Source organism: Staurois parvus, unplaced genomic scaffold (assembly GCF_062004578.1).
Source record: "Staurois parvus isolate SC_StPar_1 unplaced genomic scaffold, SC_StPar_1.0 ptg000612l, whole genome shotgun sequence".
NCBI classification, from domain to species: Eukaryota; Metazoa; Chordata; class Amphibia; order Anura; family Ranidae; genus Staurois; species Staurois parvus.
This window is the reverse complement of record NW_028318408.1, coordinates 1,674,098-1,685,707: the sequence shown is the minus strand read 5'-3', so window position 1 is coordinate 1,685,707 and position 11,610 is coordinate 1,674,098.

Sequence of the window (11,610 nt, the reverse complement as noted above, 5' to 3'; positions counted from 1 at the left end):
TGTAGGTGATGGGGTCCTGGTATGGGTGATGTAGGTGATGGGGTCCTGGTATGGGTGATGTAGGTGATGGGGTCCTGGTATGGGTGCTGTAGGTGATGGGGTCCTGGTATGGGTGCTGTGGGTGATGGGGTCCTGGTATGGGTGATGTAGGTGATGGGGTCCTGGTATGGGTGATGTAGGTGATGGGGTCCTGGTATGGTGTTGTAGGCGATGGGGTCCTGGTATGGTGTTGTAGGCGATGGGGTCCTGGTATGGGTGCTGAAGGCGATGGGGTCCTGGTATGGGTGCTGTAGGTGATGGGGTCCTGGTATGGGTGATGTAGGCGATGGGGTCCTGGTATGGGTGATGTAGGTGATGGGGTCCTGGTATGGGTGATGTAGGTGATGGGGTCCTGGTATGGGTGCTGTAGGTGATGGGGTCCTGGTATGGGTGCTGTAGGTGATGGGGTCCTGGTATGGGTGATGTAGGTGATGGGGTCCTGGTATGGGTGATGTAGGTGATGGGGTCCTGGTATGGGTGATGTAGGTGATGGGGTCCTGGTATGGGTGCTGTAGGTGATGGGGTCCTGGTATGGGTGCTGTGGGTGATGGGGTCCTGGTATGGGTGATGTAGGTGATGGGGTCCTGGTATGGGTGATGTAGGTGATGGGGTCCTGGTATGGGTGATGTAGGTGATGGGGTCCTGGTATGGGTGATGTAGGCGATGGGGTCCTGGTATGGGTGATGTAGGTGATGGGGTCCTGGTATGGGTGATGTAGGCGATGGGGTCCTGGTATGGGTGCTGTAGGTGATGGGGTCCTGGTATGGGTGCCGGGGTCATGTGATGGGGTGTTGTGATTTGGGTACTAGAGTACATACTCATAGAATCAGATCTATAGGACTCCTCACCTGTAGACACAGATCTATAGCACACCTCCTGACCTATAGGACTCCTCCCCTGTAGACACAGATCTATAGCACACCTCCTGATCTATAGGACTCCTCACCTGTAGACACAGATCTACAGTACACCTCCTGATCTATAGGACTCCTCACCTGTAGACACAGATCTACAGTACACCTCCTGACCTATAAGTTATATATACACAGTGGTGTATCTGCCCTTTCATATCTTGCTGTATACCCATTGAGGTGTCCTCTGCCCCTCCCCCCATAGCACAATGTACATAGGATGATGACGATGATTGGATTCTCTGTGTTTTCTCTCCTTTCTGATTTCCATAATGATGTGTACACACTATACCGAGCAGGCTGCAGATTTACATGAAGTCCTGTCACTGGAGATAATGAGAAGATGTATTACAGAGCCCGGTCCATTCCCACAATCCACCAATCATGGCTCATCATTCATGACCAATACGGAATATGACAAACTGATTCCAAGACATAGAAAATGGAAACAATGTAACAACCCGCATCATCACTGACAGTACGGCTCCGCGCTGTATAGATGAGATACACATCCCAATTAGCCCATCAATCCATCCATCCATCCATCCATCATTCCATCCATCCATCCATCCATCCATCATTCCATCTATCTATCCATCCATCAATCCATCCATCCATCCATCTATCAATTAATCCATCCATCCATCTCTCCATCCATCCATCCGCTGTATAGACAAAGATACACATCCCAATTAGTCCATCAATCAATCCATCCATCATTCCATCCATCCATCCATCTCTCCATCCATCCATCCATCATTCCATCTATCTATCCATCCATCAATCCATCCATCCGTCCATCCATCCATCCATCCATCCATCCATCCATCTATCAATTAATCCATCCATCCATCCATCTATCAATTAATCCATCCATCCATCCGCTGTATAGACAAGATACACATCCCAATTAGTCCATCAATCAATCCATCCATCCATCAATCCATCCATCCATCCATCCATCCATCTCTCCATCCATCCATCCATCATTCCATCTATCTATCCATCCATCAATCCATCCATCCATCCATCAATCCATCTATCAATTAATCCATCCATCCATCTATCCATCCATCATTCCATCCATCCATCTCTCCATCCATCCATCCATCCATCCATCATTCCATCCATCCATCTCTCCATCCATCCATCCATCCATCATTCCATCTATCTATCCATCCATCAATCCATCCATCCGTCCATCCATCCATCCATCCCTCCATCCATCTATCAATTAATCCATCCATCCATCCATCCGCTGTATAGACAAGATACACATCCCAATTAGTCCATCAATCAATCCATCCATCCATCAATCCATCCATCATTCCATCCATCCATCCATCTCTCCATCCATCCATCCATCATTCCATCTATCTATCCATCCATCAATCCATCCATCCGTCCATCCATCCATCCATCCATCAATCCATCTATCAATTAATCCATCCATCCATCTATCCATCCATCATTCCATCCATCCATCTCTCCATCCATCCATCCATCCATCCATCATTCCATCCATCCATCTCTCCATCCATCCATCCATCCATCATTCCATCTATCTATCCATCCATCAATCCATCCATCCGTCCATCCATCCATCCATCCCTCCATCCATCTATCAATTAATCCATCCATCCATCCATCCACTGTATAGACAAGATACACATCCCAATTAGTCCATCAATCAATCCATCCATCCATCAATCCATCCATCATTCCATCCATCCATCCATCCATCCATCAATCCATCCATCATTCCATCCATCCATCCATCCATCATTCCATCCATCCATCTCTCCATCCATCCATCCATCCATCCATCCATCCATCCATCCATCTATCTATCCATCCATCAATCCATCCATCCGTCCATCCATCCATCCATCCCTCCATCCATCTATCAATTAATCCATCCATCCATCCGCTGTATAGACAAGATACACATCCCAATTAGTCCATCAATCAATCCATCCATCATTCCATCCATCCATCCATCCATCTCTCCATCCATCCATCCATCATTCCACCTATCTATCCATCCATCAATCCATCCATCCGTCCATCCATCCATCCATCCATCCATCTATCAATTAATCCATCCATCAATCCATCTATCAATTAATCCATCCATCAATCCATCTATCAATTAATCCATCAATCCATCCGTCCATCCATCCATCCATCCATCCATCCATCCATCCATCCATCTATCTATCAATTAATCCATCCATCCATCTATCAATTAATCCATCCATCCCTCCATCCATCCATCCATCTATCAATTAATCCAACCATCCCTCCATCCATCTATCAATTAATCCACCCATCCATCCATCCATCCATCCATCCATCCATCTATCAATTAATCCATCCATCCCTCCATCCATCAATCCATCCATCCATCCATCCATCCATCCATCCATCCATCCATCAAAACCAGAAATCAGCTTGCCTCCATTTTTAACCCTTTTGCTGCCAGCGCCGGTTTTGCGTTTTTTTTTTTAAATATCATTTTAGGCCTGAAGATGACGTAAAATTCCCAAACAAGACGTGTTTTCTGAGAGGATGATACAATACGAGCCATCCATTCCGGCGACGTGTAACAGACGAGGTTACCCCGAGTACATAGATACCCAACATGTCACGTCTGGGAATGATGCGCACCGTGAAACGGCGACAAACTTCCGCGCCTTTCTATTTTCCATAGGCGGCGCTTTCACCCTTTCACTGCCAGAGCCGTTTTTTGCATTTTTTTCTCTTTTTTGCACACGTCATTTTAGGCCTGAAGATGACACAAACCCCCCCAAACGTATTTCCTGAAAGCAGACGCCCCCAGAGAATAAAATAGCGGTAGATCCAATTTTTTATGTCACACGATATTGCGGCAAAGGTCTAGGAAATGGAAAATTTCAGTAAAAATAACACTAAAGCGAATTTTAGGGCAAACAAACGCAATAAAGTACCCAATATTTTGGAAAAATAAAAAAGAAGAGGTTGTGGCGAGTAAATAGATACCCAACATGCCAAACCTTAAATTTGGGTGCGTCTGTGAAATGGTGTCAAAATGGCGTCAAATGTCAGTACCCTATATTTTCTATTGGCGACGCTTCAAAAGCCCCCTATAGGTCATCAGTTTAGTATACGGAGGAGGTCTTCTGCTAGAATGATCGCTCTCACTCCGGCACGCGGGGCGATATATAACATGTGTATCACAAGCAACGTTTTCATGCGTACGCACCCCGCCCACATGGAAGAAAAATATATTTTAAATATATCTTAAAAATATTCTTACCAAATATACTGACATATATTTGAAAAACTAAAATTTTGGCCATATTCAATATATATATTAAAAAAAATAATAATAATAAAAAAAAAATATATATATATATATTAAAAAAAATAATAATAATAATAAAAAAATATATATATATATATTAAAAAAAATAATAATAATAATAAAAAAATATATATATATATATTAAAAAAAATAATAATAATAATAAAAAAAAAATATATATATATATATATTTTTTTTTTTTATTATTATTATTTTTTTTAATATACAGTCATGGCCGAAATTGTTGGCACCCTTGATATTTTTCCTGAAAATCAAGTATTTCACACAAAAAAGGTATTGCATTAACACATGTTTTGCTATACACATGTTTATTCCCTTTGTATGTATTGGAACAAATATAAAACAGAGGCAGAAAAGCAAATATGACATAATGTCACACAAAACCCCAAAAATGGGCTGGACAAAAGTATTGGCACCCTTAACTTAATATTTGGTTGCACACCCTTTGGAAAACATAACTGAAATCAGTCGCTTCCTATAACCATCAATAAGCTTCTGACACCTCTCACCCGGAATTTTGGACCACTCTTCCTTTGCAAACAGCTCCAGGTCTCTCTTATTGGAAGGACACCTTTTCCCAACAGCAATTTTAAGATCTCTCCACAGGTGTTCAATGGGATTTAGATCTGGGCTCATTGCTGGCCACTTCAGAACTCTCCAGCGCTTCTTTGCCATCCATTTCTGAGTGCTTTTTGACGTATGTTTGGGGTCATTGTCCTGCTGGAAGACCCAGGATCTTGGACGCAAACCCAGCTTTCTGACACTGGGCCCTACAGTGCGACCCAAAATCCTTTGGTAATCCTCAGATTTCATGATGCCTTGCACACAGTCAAGGCACCCAGTGCCAGAGGCAGCAAAACAACCCCAAAACATCATTGAACCTCCACCATATTTTACCGTAGGTACTGTGTTTTGTTCTTTGTAGGCCTCATTCCGTTTTCGGTAAACAGTAGAATGATGTGCTTTACCGAAAAGCTCTATCTTGGTCTCATCTGTCCACAAGACGTTTTCCCAGAAGGCTTTTGGCTTACTCAAGTACATTTTGGCAAACTGTAGTCTTGCTTTTTTATGTCTCTGTGTCAGCAGTGGGGTCCTCCTGGGTCTCCTGCCATAGCGTTTCATTTCATTTAAATGTCGACGGATAGTTCGCGCTGACACTGATGCTCCCTGAGCCTGCAGGACAGCTTGAATGTCTTTGGAACATGTTTGGGGCTGCTTATCCACCATCCGGACTATTCTGCGTTGCAATCTTTCATCAATTTTCCTCATCCGTCCACGACCAGGGAGATTAGCTACAGTGCCATGGGTTGCAAACTTCTTGATAATGTTGCGCACTGTGGACAAAGGCAAATCTAGTTCTCTGGAGATGGACTTGTAACCTTGAGATTGTTGATATTTTGCCACAATTTTGGTTCTCAGGTCCTCAGACAGTTCTCGTCTCCTCTTTCTGTTGTCCATGCTTAGTGTGGCACAGACAGACACACAATGCAAAGGTTAAGTGAACGTCTCTCCTTTTTATCTGCTTTCAGGTGTGATTTCTATATTGCCCACACCTGTTACTTGCCCCAGGTGAGTTTACAGGAGCATCACATGCTTGTAACATTCTTATTTATCCGCAGTTGTGAAAGGGTGCCAATACTTTTGTCCAGCCCATTTTTGGAGGTTTGTGTGACATTATGTCGAATTTGCTTTCTTTCCTCCCTTTTTTTGTTTTGTCCCAATACACACAAAGGGAATAAACATGTGTATAGCAAAACATGTGTTAATGCAATACGTTTCGTGAGAAATACATGATTTCCTGGAGAAATATCAAGGGTGCCAACAATTTCGGCCATGACTGTATATATTGAATATGGCCAAAATTTTAGTTTTTCAAATATATGTCAATATATACATGTTGAAATGTGTTCTTTATATATTACAAAATATATGAAACGTATTTTTTAAAAATACAGTTTTGTAAATTATATTCTTGAGATTTTTTTTAACGTATAAAAAAAGTCACTTTAACATATATTTTTACATATTTTTACATCTATTTGTAAATGCGTTCCAGAAATGTGGCTTTGTACTTTTGAAGACATACAGTTTATTTGAAAATGTATTTTTAAAAAATATGTTTCATGTATTTTCTAATAAATATTCATTTCAACATACAGTATATATATATATGTTAAAATGACTTTTTTATATGTTAAAAAAAATCTGAAGGATATAATTTACAAAAATGTATTTTTAAAAAATACGTTTCATATATTTTGTAATATATAAAAAACGCATTTCAACATGTAGTGTTATTATTTTTTTTTATATATATATATATATATATCTATATCATTTATTTATTGAAATATATTGAATACAGGCAAATTTGTAGTATTTCAAATATATATTAATATATTTAATACGTTCCTGAATGGTCCCGATAGGCTTCAAGAAAAACGAATATCTGCGTCCTGCCTAACTAGGCCTCCAGCCGCAACATCACCGACTCGGAGACACCACCGCAGATACCCCCACCAGCACAACTGGAAGCCGTACCTCAGACGGGTTCCTACAAAAGTGCCTTTCTTGTGCCCACATTAACCAACGAGGACCTTGCACCCCGCCGGACGTCCCCCAGCACCAATATGGCACAACCACCACCTAGACAAACCATCAAACAACAAGTGGGCGGACGGGAGGGAAGTTTGCCCTGTGAAAACGCTCTTCAGACTGAAAACCCCCCAGCCACACCCTGTAAGACCACCCCTCGTAGCTCCTCCCACTCCTTCCTTAACTATTTTAACTCCCCTTTATGCTAATGGAACTCTGCCCATCCCAACCTCCTTTAACCCCTGTCATGCCGGCCCTTCGTTCAGGTCTTGTTTTCTTCTTACGCCGGCCCTTCCTTCAGGTCTTCTTTCTTCTTACGCCGGCCCTTCGTTCAGGTCTTCTTTCTTCTTACTCCGGCCCTTCCTTCAGGTCTTCTTTCTTCTTACTCCGGCCCTTCGTTCAGGTCTTCTTTCTTCTTACTCCGGCCCTTCGTTCAGGTCTTCTTTCTTCTTACTCCGGCCCTTCGTTCAGGTCTTCTTTTCTTCTTACTCCGGCCCTTCGTTCAGGTCTTCTTTCTTCTTACTCCGGCCCTTCCTTCAGGTCTTCTTTCTTCTTACTCCGGCCCTTCCTTCAGGTCTTCTTTCTTCTTACTCCGGCCCTTCCTTCAGGTCTTCTTTCTTCTTACTCCGGCCCTTCGTTCAGGTCTTCTTTTCTTCTTACTCCGGCCCTTCGTTCAGGTCTTCTTTCTTCTTACTCCGGCCCTTTGTTCAGGTCTTCTTTCTTCTTACTCCGGCCCTTCGTTCAGGTCTTCTTTCTTCTTACGCCGGCCCTTCCTTCTGGTCTTCTTTCTTCTTACTCCGGCCCTTCCTTCAGGTCTTCTTTCTTCTTACTCCGGCCCTTCGTTCAGGTCTTCTTTTCTTCTTACTCCGGCCCTTCGTTCAGGTCTTCTTTCTTCTTACTCCGGCCCTTCGTTCAGGTCTTCTTTCTTCTTACTCCGGCCCTTCGTTCAGGTCTTCTTTCTTCTTACTCTGGGCCTTCATTCAAGTCTTCTTTCTTCTTACTCCGGCCCTTCGTTCAGGTCTTCTTTCTTCTTACTCCGGCCCTTCGTTCAGGTCTTCTTTCTTCTTACTCCGGCCCTTCCTTCAGGTCTTCTTTCTTCTTACTCCGGCCCTTCGTTCTGGTCTTCTTTCTTCTTACTCTGGGCCTTTGTTCAGGTCTTCTTTCTTTTTACTCAGGCCCTTCGTTCAGGTCTTCTTTTCTTCTTACTCTGGGCCTCTGTTCAGGTCTTCTTTTCTTCTTACTCCGGCCCTTCCCTCAGGTCTTCTTTCTTCTTACTCTGGGCCTTTGTTCAGGTCTTCTTTCTTCTTACTCCGGCCCTTCGTTCAGGTCTTCTTTTCTTCTTACTCTGGGCCTTTGTTCAGGTCTTCTTTTCTTCTTACTCCGGCCCTTCATTCAGGTCTTCTTTTCTTCTTATTCTGGCCCTTCGTTCAGGTCTTCTTTTCTTCTTACTCTGGGCCTTCCTTCAGGTCTTCTTTTCTTCTCATGCCGGCCCTTCGTTCAGGTCTTCTTTCTTCTTACGTCGGCCCTTCGTTCAGGTCTTCTTTCTTCTTACGTCGGCCCTTCGTTCAGGTCTTCTTTTCTTCTTACTCTGGGCCTTCCTTCAGGTCTTTTTTTCTTCTTACTCCGGCCCTTCGTTCAGGTCTTCTTCTTACTCCGGCCCTTCCTTCAGGTCTTCTTACTTCTTACTCCGGCCCTTCCTTCAGGTCTTCTTTCTTCTTACTCCGGCCCTTCCTTCAGGTCTTCTTACTTCTTACTCTGGCCCTTCGTTCAGGTCTTCTTTCTTCTTACTCCGGCCCTTCGTTCAGGTCTTTTTTTCTTCTTACTCCGGCCCTTCCTTCAGGTCTTCTTACTTCTTACTCCGGCCCTTCGTTCAGGTCTTCTTTCTTCTTACTCCGGCCCTTCGTTCAGGTCTTTTTTTCTTCTTACTCCGGCCCTTCCTTCAGGTCTTCTTACTTCTTACTCCGGCCCTTCGTTCAGGTCTTCTTTCTTCTTACTCCGGCCCTTCGTTCAGGTCTTTTTTTCTTCTTACTCTGGCCCATCGTTCAGGTCTTCTTTCTTCTTACTCCGGCCCTTCCTGCAGGTCTTCTTTTTTTCTTACGCCGGTCCTTCGTTCAGGTCTTCTTTTCTTCTTACTCCGGCCCATCGTTCAGGTCTTCTTTCTTCTTACTCCGGCCCTTCGTTCAGGTCTTCTTTTCTTCTTACTCCGGCCCTTCCTTCAGGTCTTCTTTTCTTCTTACTGCGGGCCTTCCTTTTTTAATAGCTCCATTTAAGTATTTAAACAATTACTGCCAGTGGCCGAATGGAATTGTTACTTTTTTTTTGCATTTGTATATATTCCCTCGAGCAGCGCCCACCCCCATACAATTTTTGGCAACCCCCATGTCTATTAGTCCAGAATCTGGCCATTTCAAATTTGGCAGGTTTGGCTTCAATTATGTCAATGGGGTTCAGCAACTGAACTTCTATAGTCTGGTGAACCCTGCTCAAATCAAACTCAGGGCAGTTCAGCTCTTCATTACTTAGAAGATATCAAGACCTCACGTGTCCTGGGAGGTCATGCGGTGCACAAGGAAAGGCGTTGAGATGTCACCTTGATCCTGAGATCACCCTCATCCAGTGTCCATAGAATGAGTCACAAGACTCTCAGCTGTTCCAAGAATGGAAGAGGCCCCCGTCTTTTATATCTCATCAGAAGGGAATATGGAGGATAGAAGGACTCCCAATAGTCCAGGCCACTCATTGTATTCTAAATGAAAAGCAATATAAAAAAATGCAAGTGTCCAGAAGTCCAGATCAGGAACAGTATGCTACAGTAAAAGTGTTTGGTATCATCAATGCTTGCTCCGCCCTACATGATTCGCCCAATAATCCTTCATTGAGGCTAGCAATTTGATGTTCCAAGCATTATTTAACATGAAGTCATTTGCATTTAGCCCACCTCCAGGCAGGTGCCCACCACCTCATAGTAATGAAGCATAGTAAAGCAAGGAAGCAGACACCCCTGTTCTACATGAATGTGATTTTTATAATAAATAAGAATGATGCTCATACAAGCTGCTTACAATTGTAGGAAAACAATACAAAACATACAAAGTATCACAAGTATGCATACAATATACATGTACACGCTACCTAAGCTTGCAAGCCAATGAGCCATGGCAATGGCCTGAATGCTTGTAGGGATACGCTAAAAATTCACAAAGGTTATAACGTAGATTTAGTGTCACCCTCAGGTAATGTTCCTTCTTTGGTCTTGTGAAGTCCTCTCCGGCACAGACCTTCCTTCTACTACTACTCAGTTCTTCCTGATATCATGGAACCTCTCCCTTGTACCCGAGTCTTCTTCTTTTATGCAGGTCTTCTTCTTATGGAACATCTTCCTTCTACCAAGGTCTTCTCCTTCTTATGGAGCCTCTTCCTTCTACCCAGGTCTTCTCCTTCTTATGGAGCCTCTCCCTTCTATTCAGGTCTTCATCTTTTATTGGAGCCTTTTCGTTCTACCCAGGTCTTCACCTTATAGAACCTCTTCCTTCTACTAGGTCTTCTCCTTCTTATGGAACCTCTCTGTTCTACTCAGGTCTTCATCTTCTATTGGAGCATTTTTCTTCTATCCAGGTATTCTCCTTCTTATGGAGCCTCTTCCTTCTAGCCAGGTCTTCTCCTTCTTATAGAACCTCTTCCTTCTACCCAGGTCTTCTTCTTATGGAGCCTCTTTATTCTACCCAGGTCCTCTCCTTCTTGTGGAGACTCTTCCTTCTACCCAGGTCTTCTTCTTCTTATGAAGCCTCTTCCTTCTTTCCAGGTCTTCTTCTTCCTATGGGGCCTCTTCCTTCTACAAAGGGATTCTCCTTCTTATGGAGCCTCTTCCTTCTACCCAGGTCTTCTCCTTCTACTGGAGACTTTTTCTTCTACCCAGGTCATCTCCTTCTTCAGGGGCCTCTCCCTTCTACCCAGGTTTTCATTTTCTATTGGAGCCTTTTCCTTCTGTCCAGATCTTCTCCTTCCTATAGAGCTCTTTCCTTCTATCTAGGTTTTCTCCTTATGAAGCCTATTCCTTCTACCCAGTTTCTCTCCTTTTTATAGAGCCTCTTCCTTCTACCCAAATCATCTTTTTCTTGTAGCACCTTTTCCTTCTACCCAGGTCTTCTTCTTATGAAGCCTCTTCCTCCTACTCAGGTCTTCTCCTTCTTATGGAGCATTTTCTTCTACTCAAACTTTCTTCCTATGAAGTCTTTTCCTTCTACCCAGGTCATCTTCCAGAATTCTCCCCTCTGTGTTCAGCCCATGGCCATGATATCTCCTTTCGTGCCTCTCTCCATGTTTTAAACCCTTCATTATGGGCACAGCAGATGTACAGACATGGGAACTCAGTACAGGGATGGAGGAAGCCTTCTTGAGCACAGCAGGTTTAAAAACCTGGGAACTCAGCTCTGAGTGTATTGAACTTCTCATAATGGACACAGCGGGTGTAGAGACATGGAAACTCAGCACAGGGATGTTGGGAATCCCTTATAATGGACATAGCAGGTGTACAGACATGGGGACTCAGCACAGGGATGTTGGGAACCCCTCAGAAAGGCCCCAGCAGGTGTGCAGAGCCTGAAACTCGGTGTGGGGATTGTGGGAACTTTTCATAATGGGCACAACAGGTGTGCAGAGCTTGAAACTTAGTGCAGGGATAGTGGAACCTCTCATAAT